At 53.0% G+C, this 11,655-nt stretch overlaps 1 long non-coding RNA gene across 1 annotated transcript; it reads right to left on the bottom strand.

Moving 5' to 3' along the window:
- Window positions 1-1,952: 1,952 nt before the first annotated feature.
- Window positions 1,953-5,820, bottom strand: LOC119141580. Its single transcript, XR_005101977.1, has 3 exons — window positions 5,770-5,820; window positions 4,976-5,159; window positions 1,953-2,423 (listed from the first exon to the last, which is right to left on the bottom strand). It is a non-coding gene; the product is annotated as an uncharacterized LOC119141580 (long non-coding RNA).
- Window positions 5,821-11,655: the final 5,835 nt, after the last annotated feature.

The following is an 11,655-nucleotide window of genomic DNA, read 5'->3' as shown; positions in this document are numbered from 1 at the left end:
ACCGCCCTGGGCTCCTGGTGCAGTTTGTGGCGGGTGAAACGTGGCAGCAAAGTTTACATAAAGCATAGTCAAACAGAGCTGGATTTCTGCCTCTGAACCACCGACCGGAGCAGCCGATATTTTGTTGGCTTTTTATAGGTTTCATGCAACAGCTGGTCACACAGAGCAAAAATTCTAGGAATGCCTGCGACCACAGTGAGAACAGGTCCTCGTCAGTGTGACCCCGATATACCAGTAGCCTCCTCTTCCCAGCCCTTTTCTCACAGCTGAGCCTTTGCCAGCAGCGGCCAAGCCCCGGAGCAACCTGAGTCAGGTCCTGAACAAACACCGGGAGGAGCTGGCCCTGCTCCCCTGCGCACACAGCATGTTCCAGCCTTGGACGTTTACTGCTCCCGAGGTGGAGGCGTTTGCTGACATGGGTTATCCCCATGCACCGTCTGGCCTGAAGACACCCAGGTAGAAATACAATTCCTGCTGCGTTCACCCATGTGCTCCAAAAACTAACCTGGAGCCACGTTTCTCCAGGAATGCTGCTGAAGCACACAATTTGTTAGATCATTTCTCTTAGACCATCAGATGTACCCTTTAGAGACCCTCACCCCCAGCATCCCCAGCTCTGCAGTAACACATGCCCTACTGCATCCCTGCCTGATGCCTTTTTCCCATGCAGATGTTGTCCCCACCACTCCCATACCCATCCTCTGTCCAGTTAAAGTCACCAGCAGTGGCGACATGCGGAGTGGACATCAGCACATTTTTTCTTTTGGATTTGGCAGAACAGGGAGAGAACTCTCCTCTTGGGAAAGGGAAAAAAAAAAAAAAAAAGGTTTGTTTTGTATTTAAACCTTTTGCTCCTACTCAAGAGTAAGCCTGGGGGAATCCCCCTTTACTGAGTCACTCGCATACCCACACATTCCTACATCTGCAGAACAGTGCTTGTGTGTTCCAGTGTGAGTCCTGGGGATACTGGTTTCTACCTGAAATGGCACCAGCAACACAAATAGAAAGGGCTTTATATATACTCTTTTATATAGAAAGTTGCCCAGACACTGGTATCTTATGCTGGCTGAGACAGGCTAAGACATCTGCATGCGCACGTGGGTGACACAGGACCCCCGGTACCTGTTGTGGGGGGAGATCTTAGAGCATCCCAGGTGGAGCTGGATACCTGCATTCTGGCAGCTGAACCAGCTCAAAAATATCTTGTTTGTAAACCAAAATCAAACAATACAAGCCCAAAACAGATGTCTGGGCACGCCATAAGCTGAGGAAACACTGGAAGGTCACGCTCAGTTCACGTGGGGGTGTGCGCTTTCCCTCTCCCCCACAATCTATCACAGCCCCTCTGGTTTTCCTCCCACCTCATCCTTTCCTTTCTGCATGCAGCGAAGGAGGGAGGAAAGAGGTCTCGGGGCTGTAGGTCCCAGCTCCATCCCTGCACAGCACAGCCTTGGGCAGGGTGAGACACCCTCCTTAGGAGATGCCCGAGCTCTCATTTGGGCATCCCAGGTCCATGCGGGGGTTGGTGGGGACGAGCAAGCTCCTGCTTTGGCAGGAAGGAGCCTCTCCCTGCAGAGACCTGGGAGATGATTAGATGCCTATGAACCTCCTCTGTTGTTTGCCTGCCACGAAGCTCCCTGCCGCTTTGACCTCATCAAGCTTTAGGATTTGAGACACACTAAGTCAGCTGAATCCTTTCACATCCCAAATGCCTGGACCCCCTGGCTGTGTTAACAACAGCACTATTGCACAGTCATTTTGAAATGCTTTACAGTCAGATCAAGCCCAAAGCCCGAGGGTTGTTGTTTACCTACAAGTTAGGAGGATAGAAAACCAGGAAAAGGAAAAATAGAAAAAGCAAACTTCGATATTCAGGTTCTTAACACTGAGTAGTTAAGAGAGTGGGAAGAAGAATTTATTTTAAGTAAAAAGTCCATGCTTCTCCATGAGTCTGTCCTTGAACAGAAGATGGGATTAAAAATGCAAATAAATGCAGAATTAATATATCTATATGAGACAATACTTAACACAGAATTAATATATCTATATGAGATAATACTTAACACATATGCGAAATATAAGAAAAAAAGGTCACCAAACAAACAATGCGTCCAAGAGAGGTTGTCATTAAGCACTGCACTGAATTGAATGATCTCTTCTTTGAATGATCTTAAATGATTACGTCCTCTGGGAACCCAGAACAAGCAGGTGTCATGCTCAACCCTCTTGAGTCTTGAATTCAAAGCCGTGTCACGCTTTCCTGCTTTTTCAGCTCTCCAATTGCTTCCTTACTGAAGGCAGGAACATGTTCTCTCTGTCTGCCAAGGAAGCCGCTGCCGTCAGACCTGAGTGCTTCAAAGCCTGGCCTGGGGCTGAGCCAGCTCAGGTCCAGCCTTCTGCACCAATTTCCGCAGCAAACAGCTCTGCTGTCACAACAGATATGGTTCAAACCAGACAAATGGCTATTAAGCTAAATACTCAACTCCCATCTTAAATAGTTTTGGTTTAGGAAAGTTCTTGGCATGCTACTTAAGCCAAACTGTATCTTTTATTGAAGACTCAACACATCTATAGTTATGGTGCTGTATTGCCATCCCAGTCTAGAACATTATCCTGAAACTGGGGTGCTCCTGTTTGCTTCATCTTGATGCCACAATGAAATCTATGGGTTTGCATCTGTCTGTGCCTTGCCAAGCTACCAAAACTGTTAAGAGGCATGGCATGTGCTCAACCTGCTGAAGGAAGAGCTAGCTCTAATAGCTTAGCCATGGTTTTTCTTTAGTGCAAAGCTGCAGGAGCCTCCCAGAACGTTTTTCCCAAGCGTCAGTCACTGGCTGGACCTGCTCTGGGTGGGACCAGCTGCACTCACTCAGGCAGTGAGTGTGGGAGGACTCAGACTGCTTTGCCATGCCCAGGGCCAGCTCTTCTCCTTGCAAGCCCCCCCTTCAGCAGCCAGCACTCCTCGGGGCTTGGGGAGCTCAGCAGCAGGAGGGCTGCCAGGCTGGGGCTGGTCACAGCAGCTTCCTTCCCCATCCCATTGCATCCCATCCCATTGTCTATCATTGCATGTCATCCCATCCCATGCCATCCCATTGCAACTCATTGCATCCCATCCCATTGCATATCATCCCATGCCATCCCATCGCATCGCATCTCATCATGTCACATCCCATTGCACCCCATCCTGTCCTATGCCATGCCATCCCATTGCATCTCATCCCATCCAATCTCTTTGCATCGCATTGCATGCCATGCAATCCCACCCCATCCCACCTCATCCTACTGCATCTCCAGCGCTTGGGAACTTGGTGTTTCCAACCCACCTGCCCCTCGCTTGCAGCATGGAACCAACGATGTGTGCCCTTTTACACCCATCCCTTCTCCTGCACCGTTTGGTTCCCCCATGGAGACCAAGCCCTCCCACCTGGCATCTGTGCCTGCTCATCACTTTCTCATGTGAGTGCCTTCACTCTCCCCACCCCCCGAGCACTGCAGAAGGTTGGTGAAGGACACACAGCACAGTGAGAATCAGCTGCATTTTCGTGTTTCTGTGCCATGTGGAAAGCTGAGCACTACACCACGGTCAAGGACAGGAGCTGAAATGACAGGAGAGGACTCTGAGCCAAGCCATTGTGGATAACTGGCTAGCTGAAAAAGTTCACATAGACATAGTCCAGCTGGCTGGACAAAAATGCACATCGCTCTCAGCTTAGCTGAAGTAAAGCAAAAATACACTGTCTTTGGCTGTTCTTGTTACACAATAACAGGAAGATTTCGGTGGGAAAAGAAATGTTGCAGGTGGGAACAGATAACTACAGAAGAGAAACTAGGGGCGGGCTTGGTATTTAGGCAACTAACCAATAATGAGCTTAACTTTTGTAATATGTATGAGCTAATTATAACAAGGCATAAAAGGTGACTGTAAGGGACAATAAATGAAGTCTGCTGATCACTCATATTGAGCGACTGTGTCTTCCCTCCGTTGCGACAAGCCACGGCTGAGCTAACACGGCTCAGAGCAGCAGCTGGCACAGCCACCAGCAAAGCATGGTGAGATACAACCTCTGCTAGCACGGTCCCACTGCGTGGACCTTGGGGCCATGGCCAATGCTGATGACAATCCATGGAGCGATTGAAAAATTTGCCACTGCTAAAACCCAAGTCCAGGGCATGAATGCAGCCCCACACCCGGCGAAACCCATCCCAGCTCTACCAGGAGCAAACCTGAAGAAACATCGATCCTTTCTAGGCCAGCCTGAACACTTTTCACTCAAGGCAAATATTTTAAATCCATCTTGGATTGAACGACTTGGGGCTTAAAGGACTTGAGAGCTCCCAGCAGCCTCTGGCCTCAGTGTTGCATCTTGCTCAAGGTCCCCATGAGCACCTGCCTACATGCTAACACGTGGCACCGAAGCTTCGTCCCCCTGGCCTCTTGTTGCATGCACTGACCACCTCCCCAAACAGCTGATATAGGAGTTCAGGTCCCTGCATGAGAAAACAAGTTTCTCCTTGGGCTTCAAATCCAGGAGACTCTTCTGTAGAGGTTAGAGGTGCTGGGCAGCCCCAGATTTCACACAGGGCAACTGGAGCTTTTCTTCTGCCCAGGCATCTTGCAGATGAGTGGCATTTCCAGGGGGGACACTGAGATTAAAGAGAAGTCTCAGTTTTAAAGAGCAATTAGCTCTTTTGGCTCCTGGAAGGGGTTACAGCACAGCAGGCCCATGAGGAACACACAAGCAAGCTATTTCATCCCAGCTATGTTGGTTAATAAGTAATAGCCGCCCTTGGAAGCTGTTAAGCCGCTGTTAGAGCAGGAATGGTTCTCAAGCGCTGGGTTTAGCGATGAGATGGGGTTCACCTTGGCCATAAGCTGCTGCTGCCACCTGCATATGGGGCTGTCACCACCTGGCTGCTCTTTGCCAGCTCAGAAAGGCTGGGTTGAAGCAGCATTCAGAGACGAGGCGAGGTGTACCTGCTCCCTCAAGCCCCAGCGCCCCTCATCCTGCCTCAGAGCTGTGTCACCATGATGCCCGGGCCAAGGCCAGCCTTCATCCTCCAGGTCTTCCTGGGCAAAGCCAGCGCAGACACAGCACACGCTCTGAGCATGGGTGGGCAGAGCAGGAGAGTGGCCTACCTCACATGTGGAGCCCCAGGAGCTATGAAAGACAAGAAAAACAGCTGTTACATCAGGGTATTTGGTTTTTGCCACCACTAGAGCAGAACCTTTGGGTACCTTGCAGCACACATGTGCAGTTGGGCACCTCATGGTCATCACCAGGTCTTCAAAACCAGACCGCACAGGGCCCACCTCTGTGCCTTGCAGCTGTTATTCCGTCTGCAGCCTTTGTAATAGATGGGTTGGAAATGGGCTTGTGTCTGGTGCTTCTGCAGCCCGGTGCTCTCCCAGCCCTGTGCTCCTGCAGCCCAGCACTCCCCCCATCCTCATGCTGCACATCCTGGCACTCCTGCGTCTCTGCAACCCCGCCTGCCCCATCCCGGTGTTCCTGCACCCCGGTGTGCCTTGCTCCATCGCAGTGCTCCCCATCACGGTACTGCTCTCACCCCGGTAGCCCCCGCCCTGATCTTGATATCCTACATCCTGGTGCCCCTCCATCCCGGTATCCACAACGTGGTGCCCCCTTTCCAGTGACCCCAGCCCAGTACCGCCATTCCAGTGCCCCCATCCTGGTACCCCCAACTCATTACCCCCACCGCAGTACTCCCATCCCAGTGCCCCCATACATCCCAGTGCCCCCATCCCGGTACCTAGTTCCCGGTGTCCCTACCCGAGTGCTCCCATCCACCCCAGCGCTCCGGTCCCAGTGCCCCACCCCCCCCCGCCCCGCCCCGCCCCGCCCCTCCCGGCGGCGGCGGGCGCTGACGCTGTGGCTCCCCCTCGTGGCGGCACGCGCGTACTGCGGGCAGCGCCTCTGCCTGCACCCAACTGATCCCTGCCTGCACTCCCTGCACCCCTGCCTGCAACCACTTGATCCCCAGCCTGCACCCCTCTGCACCCCCGCCTGCACCCAACTGATCCCTTGCCTGCACCCACTTGCACCCCTGCCTGCACCCACCTGATCCCTGTCTGCACCCACTTACACCTCTGCCTGCACCCACTTACACCCCTGCCTGCACCCACTTACACCTCTGCCTGCACCCACTTACACCCCTGCCTGCACCCACTTGCATTCCTGTCTGCACCCCCCCTGCACCCCTCCCTGCACCCCCCCTGCACCCCGTGATCCCTGCCTGCACACACTTTCACCCCTGCCTGCACCCTCCTCATGCCCTGCCTGCACCCCTGCCGGCACCCCTGGGGTTCAGCCCTGCCAGCATCCCCCTGCCCCATCCCACAGCACCAGCTGCCCCTTACATCCAGGCCTCACACATGGCATGTGGGGCTGGGGGGCTTTGCCTGAGACCCCGCCCGCACACCCACAGCTCCCACTGCAGTAAGAGCACACGGGGGGCCCTTCCCACCCCAACCCAGGCAGGGCATCTCCCAAACCTTCCCCTACAGGGCCAAAGGGGGTGGCGCAGAGGGGTCCGGCAGTGTTACGGAGCATCCCATGGGAAGGGATGAGAGCAGGAGGGATGCTGAGGGTGGTGGGCTGGGAGCTCAGCAGGTGGGTCTGTGGGGAAGGACCACGTCCATCAGCTGCCAAGGTGCACGTGAGCCCTTTGCACGCTGCAGGTCCCACCCGACACATCCCCTCCACCCCGCAGAGCACCGAGGGAGCCCGAACAGCCACATCCCGGGAGCAGGATGGCAGGCATGGTGCTGTGCTTTCCACCCCCGCCATCTCGGCCATGGGAGGGCCAGCGCCACCCCACAAGCTGCCATGAGGGACCATCTAGGACAGGCTGTCTTATTGCATTTCGTTATCCACCTCCTTACCTGGCTGCCCGCAGGCCCCTGGGCTCAGCAGATGTCCTGCTCTCAAACCAGATGCATGAAATCTGCTCTCGCAGCCTCTCAGGTCACCCATCGCTCCCTGCCCACGGTCTTGCACAAGATGAAGTTTTTCCTTTTGTGTTGGAGCCAACAAGGAGGGATGGCATGCTCCCAGCTGTCTCCAAGGATGTCCCTTCCTCCAGTGACCTGAAGGTCCCCTCATGGCTGTGACAAGCAAGCAGATCTCTTTGCCACCTTGCTGCCCACCCACCCTGGCAGGGTTCATATACAATCAGAGGAAAGTTTTAAGATGTCTTGCTTGGAACTTTACCAGATAGTTCTAATTTGGAGAAAAGTTTGGGAAAGGAAACATTCAGCAGGGAAGATGCACTGGATGGTAATGGAGATGGGGACACCGGAGGAGCCCACAGCACCTCTTCCCACCCCAGCTACCACGCTGGTGGATTTGCCACCTGCTGCCTGGCAAAGCTGTCCGTGTGCTGGCTAGGCTGGACGTGCCAGCTGCTGAGGGTGCTCCCACCAGTGTTCACCACCAAGATTTTCAGTTCACTAAGCATTCCCACCTAGAGCAGTTTGAGAATCGTTTCCCCTGCCCAAAGGCATCCTGAGGCTGAAGACGTCCTTATGAGATCCCTCCAAGTATAGCTGTGGTCAGACCCACTCCAGACCTGGTGTCATCCTGGTTGTGACAGGCTGCAAAGCTCAGGGTGGTGGAACAAGCTCTACCCCACCACAGGGAAAGGTATCAGCTCCTAACCCTGACCGTTCAGGGATGGAGACTGCTTGGGGAACTGCTGCCAGGAGCAGAACGGTAAGAAGTGACCTAGCTTCCAGCTGCCATGAGTTAAAGGTGTGAATTAGATGCAGCTCCCATCTCAATTTCTTCTAACCACCACTTCCTCTGGGAATACAGCTCAGCTGAAGGCAGGGTTGGAGATGAAAAGGCAGAAACAACCCGCAGCAGCCAGTCTCATAGCTGCATCTTTGCAAGAGGATACTTTCAAGTTTGTTTTAACTTGCTCCTTGACCTCTTTTGGATGCCGTCTTGTTCTTCCCCTGGAAATAATGAGTATTTCGTTCTCCAGAGGCCACCTCCGCACCCACATGTGACTGTATCTTCTCTGCTCTCAGTCTTAAGACTTCATAGCTGGAGACCTGTTCTACTTCCCTGAACATCACTTGCACTGGGAAAAGTGCTGCGAGAGGTAATGGGGGCTGCAGCTTGTTTCAGATAATGACAATTTTAAAGTACAGGACTCCGCCAGCAAGCTAAGGACTGGACTCGGATATGAAGGTCTGCTGGGTCACTGGAAGTTCTTCCGTGCACAGAAGAAAGTCCAGGGCTGTGTCTACACAGAGCTGCCTTCCCTGCTGGAGCAGCTGGCCATGTCCCAGTGACACAGCTTTGTACCAGGAAGGATCTGGCCCGGGAGTTCTCTCCTGTGTTCCTGTGCGCCCACCCAGCAACCCAAAAGCACAAGAGCCTTGCATTTTAAGATCAGGACCTTGCCTCTACCCATGAGTGATGAAGCTTGCTCAGGTGGTCTGCTGGGTGCTGTCAGGATGGGTGCTGCACAGGCTGCTCTGCTTGGCCCAGATGCCTTTGCAATGGCTGTGGGGCCACACAGAGCATAGTATTTGCTGGCACTGAAGTGACACTGAGCCCACTGCTATCTATTTCTCCAAATGAATCTAAGCCAAGTCCTGGGTCCTACTATAAGTCCAGGGGCTGTGATCTATACTCTCCACTACTTGGAAAAGAGCCCTTCCAGGCTTTTCTGGCTCCTGCCCACCACCTACCTGAGCACGGCTGCTCCAGAGACACGGACATGCACACACAGACCTACTGCCCACACATGGCACAGCCAGATGTGCCACATGCCCCCTGTGGCCATGCACTGGCCCAGAAGGGACTGATGTTTGCAGGGGCCAGCCCTGCCGCTGGCTACAGTCAGCACTTGTGCAGAGGCAAGAAATCTGTGTCCTGCTTCCAATTCTAACACCTTTGCAAGATGAGTGTAACCCCTCCAAGTGCTTCCCCACTTCTCACAAGAGGGGAAAAAAAAAAAAAAGGGATAGGAAAAGGGGTTGGGGAAAATGTACCTTTCCTGAGTTCCTTAGGAATGGAAATTAAATTAGGGAGTAGCTTGGGGAGCAAATATAATGAGAGGGATGGGTTAAACAGCAGGATGAGCTGGAGGCCAGAAGAACGAGGGTGGAAGGAACTCCATGTTTCTCAGGGCACCTTGCTGGAGCACCATGTTGGTGCATGCTGCCCCCAAGCCAGGTGCCATGGGAGCAGGCTCTTGCTCACCTGCTGGGATCTGGTGATGGTGGGGGGACTGGAAGGGGACTGGAAGGCCTCAGGGACCCCCTGACCTTGGATAGGGATGGGGGTCTCAGCCCTCTGCAAAGCTTCCCACCTGCAGATCCTGGCTGTGCTCCCCAGTGCTGGCCTGACTGTGGGCAGCCAGATTTTTGGTGCATTTTTGGTTATTTTTAGTTTCTCAGCTGTTTTACCAAGAAAGTAATTTGGAGGGGGTGAACAAGAGGGTTAAAGCCAGCTGACTGCGTCGCTGCTGCACCATCTGTAGCCTTCTAGCGGCAGCTTTCTGCTAAATCAGATTACAGCTATCACCAAGCTCTCTGTGTAGATGCAGTTTGTATCTTCACTGATAGCAATCAGTGTAAAAAAAAAAAAAAAAGCTAAGCTGATTTTCTTGCTCCCCTGGCCAAGCTGTAGGACCACGGCAACCAGGCTCACACGTGGGCTGGGAACCCAGAAGCTTGGTCCCTCCCTTAGCGCTTTGCTCCTGGTGCCCATGTCCGTAAGGAGCTCCTGGCCCTGCGGGGAGGACAGGAAGGCTCCTATCCTTCACAGGGACTCGTTGGCTCGACAGAAAGGATTTAACCTCCCCTCTAGACCCGTCATAAATGCTCCTCTGTCTTCTCCGCTGGCCAAGGAGCTGCTCCCCGGGGACGCCGCGCCCCGCTCCGGGCTGTGGTTGTGGAGGTGGCCACGGAGGGGTGCCAGAGACTGCCCGCCTGCAGCCATCCATCCCTGCCAGCGCCAAACCCGTCACATAGCGCTCCTGCTGCTCCCGCCCAACGCATTGTCTGTTCAGGAACGGGGTCCAGCATTCTGGACTCTGCAGGACCTTCAGATCCTGCCAGCCAAGCGCGCAATGCTGCTCGAGGCATCGGTTACGGGCTGCTGCGAGTCTCTCCAGCCGCTCTCAGTGCAGAGCAGGACAGGGAGTACTAGGATGCCCACGGGAGTTGCAAGTCAGCTCTTCAATAACCCAGGAACAAGGGAAGAACAATGCTAAATGCTGTTTACCCAAGTTCTGTCCCTTTGGAGTAACACTTTCCTGTTGCATTATCAGAAGGCAGCAAGTATTTGCAGGAGTTGCACAGGGCTCGGAGGAAGCCGTCTGTAGCAACCCATGGTTTTGAGGAAATCCTCAGCCCCAAATCCTGATCTTCAGGAAGAGCAGAACACTTTTTGTTTTGCCTTCCATGAGGAGTTACAAATCTCTGTCATCAAGTTCCGTGAAAGAAGAATTAACCAGTCCCTGGGATGAAGCTGGTTTTAAAGTCTGCATTACAAATCTGGCCTGGACATCCCCCAGCTGCAATCGTGGTGCGTTTCATGCAGCTGAGAGGTGCTGCAGGATTCAGCAGGCTCATGTGTTCCATCTGTTGCACTCATGCTGCATCCTGGCAAATGCTTTCTTTATTTAAAGAACTTGCTGGATGCTGCCTGGGCTCTGCTTGTTTGTCTTCCTCTCTGCTTCCTTTCCCCTGAAAGCTTCAGAGAAAGAAAACATTTCCTGGACCACAATTATTAAAATCTATCAATTTTAATGAGCATTCAGGATGCCCAGTTGCTGCTGCAGTGAGTGTGTAGCTGGCCAAATGCGTATTTGAGCAGAGGCATTGCATAAGGCAAAGGCAAGGAAGAGCAGAGTCAGCTGAAGGAGCTCAGGATAGGGAAGAACAGCTGTAACAGCTGCATGAACAAGGAGGGCTCGCTGGGAGGCAAAGACAGAGGTGTTTTCATAAGGTAAATATGCATCCACACATCACAGGACGCCTGCCAGTACCTTGACCTCTTGTGTTAATGACAAGGCAGGATCTGCAGGCAATTAAATAAGGAACCAGACTGAAGTGCTGCCAAATCACCCAAATTTATCATAAGTCACATAACCACGTTAGTCAGGGCCCTGCTCCAGGGGTTTAGAGCATCACATCTCCTCTTCCTTTTGGAAACACCCCCTCACCCAAAAAACAGTTAAGTTTCTAGCCTTCCTAAAAGGTGAGGGAGAAGAAGGGAAGAGAAAACAGGAAAATATGAACCAAGTTTAATTTCACAGCTAAAAAAAAAATCCAAAAACCCCCAACAAACTAGAAAGGAAAGGAAACTTGGAAGGGGGGAGGAGGGGAGGGGGCTGACTCACAGTATTTGAATTCTTGGGGTTGGCAGCACTGCCTGTGGCATTTCTGTTCCAGTCCAGCTCATGAAATCCTGGAAGTTTTGCAAGACACTGTTAGATGATTTCTAGACCAAAACTATGCTTCAATTCGGAGAGTCCGCCCAGCCCTGCCCTGACTGTGGCTTGTGACATGGATTTTTTCAACCTCTGCTCAGGGATCGAGTGGAAGGATAACGGAAGGCTAACATCCCTGCCATTACCCTTGTCCTCCAGCCAGCGTTGGAGACCCAGAGCAGCGTG

This window comes from Falco rusticolus, chromosome Z, assembly GCF_015220075.1.
Source record: "Falco rusticolus isolate bFalRus1 chromosome Z, bFalRus1.pri, whole genome shotgun sequence".
In the NCBI taxonomy this organism is placed as follows: Eukaryota; Metazoa; Chordata; class Aves; order Falconiformes; family Falconidae; genus Falco; species Falco rusticolus.
This window is presented reverse-complemented; position numbering and strand designations above follow the sequence as displayed.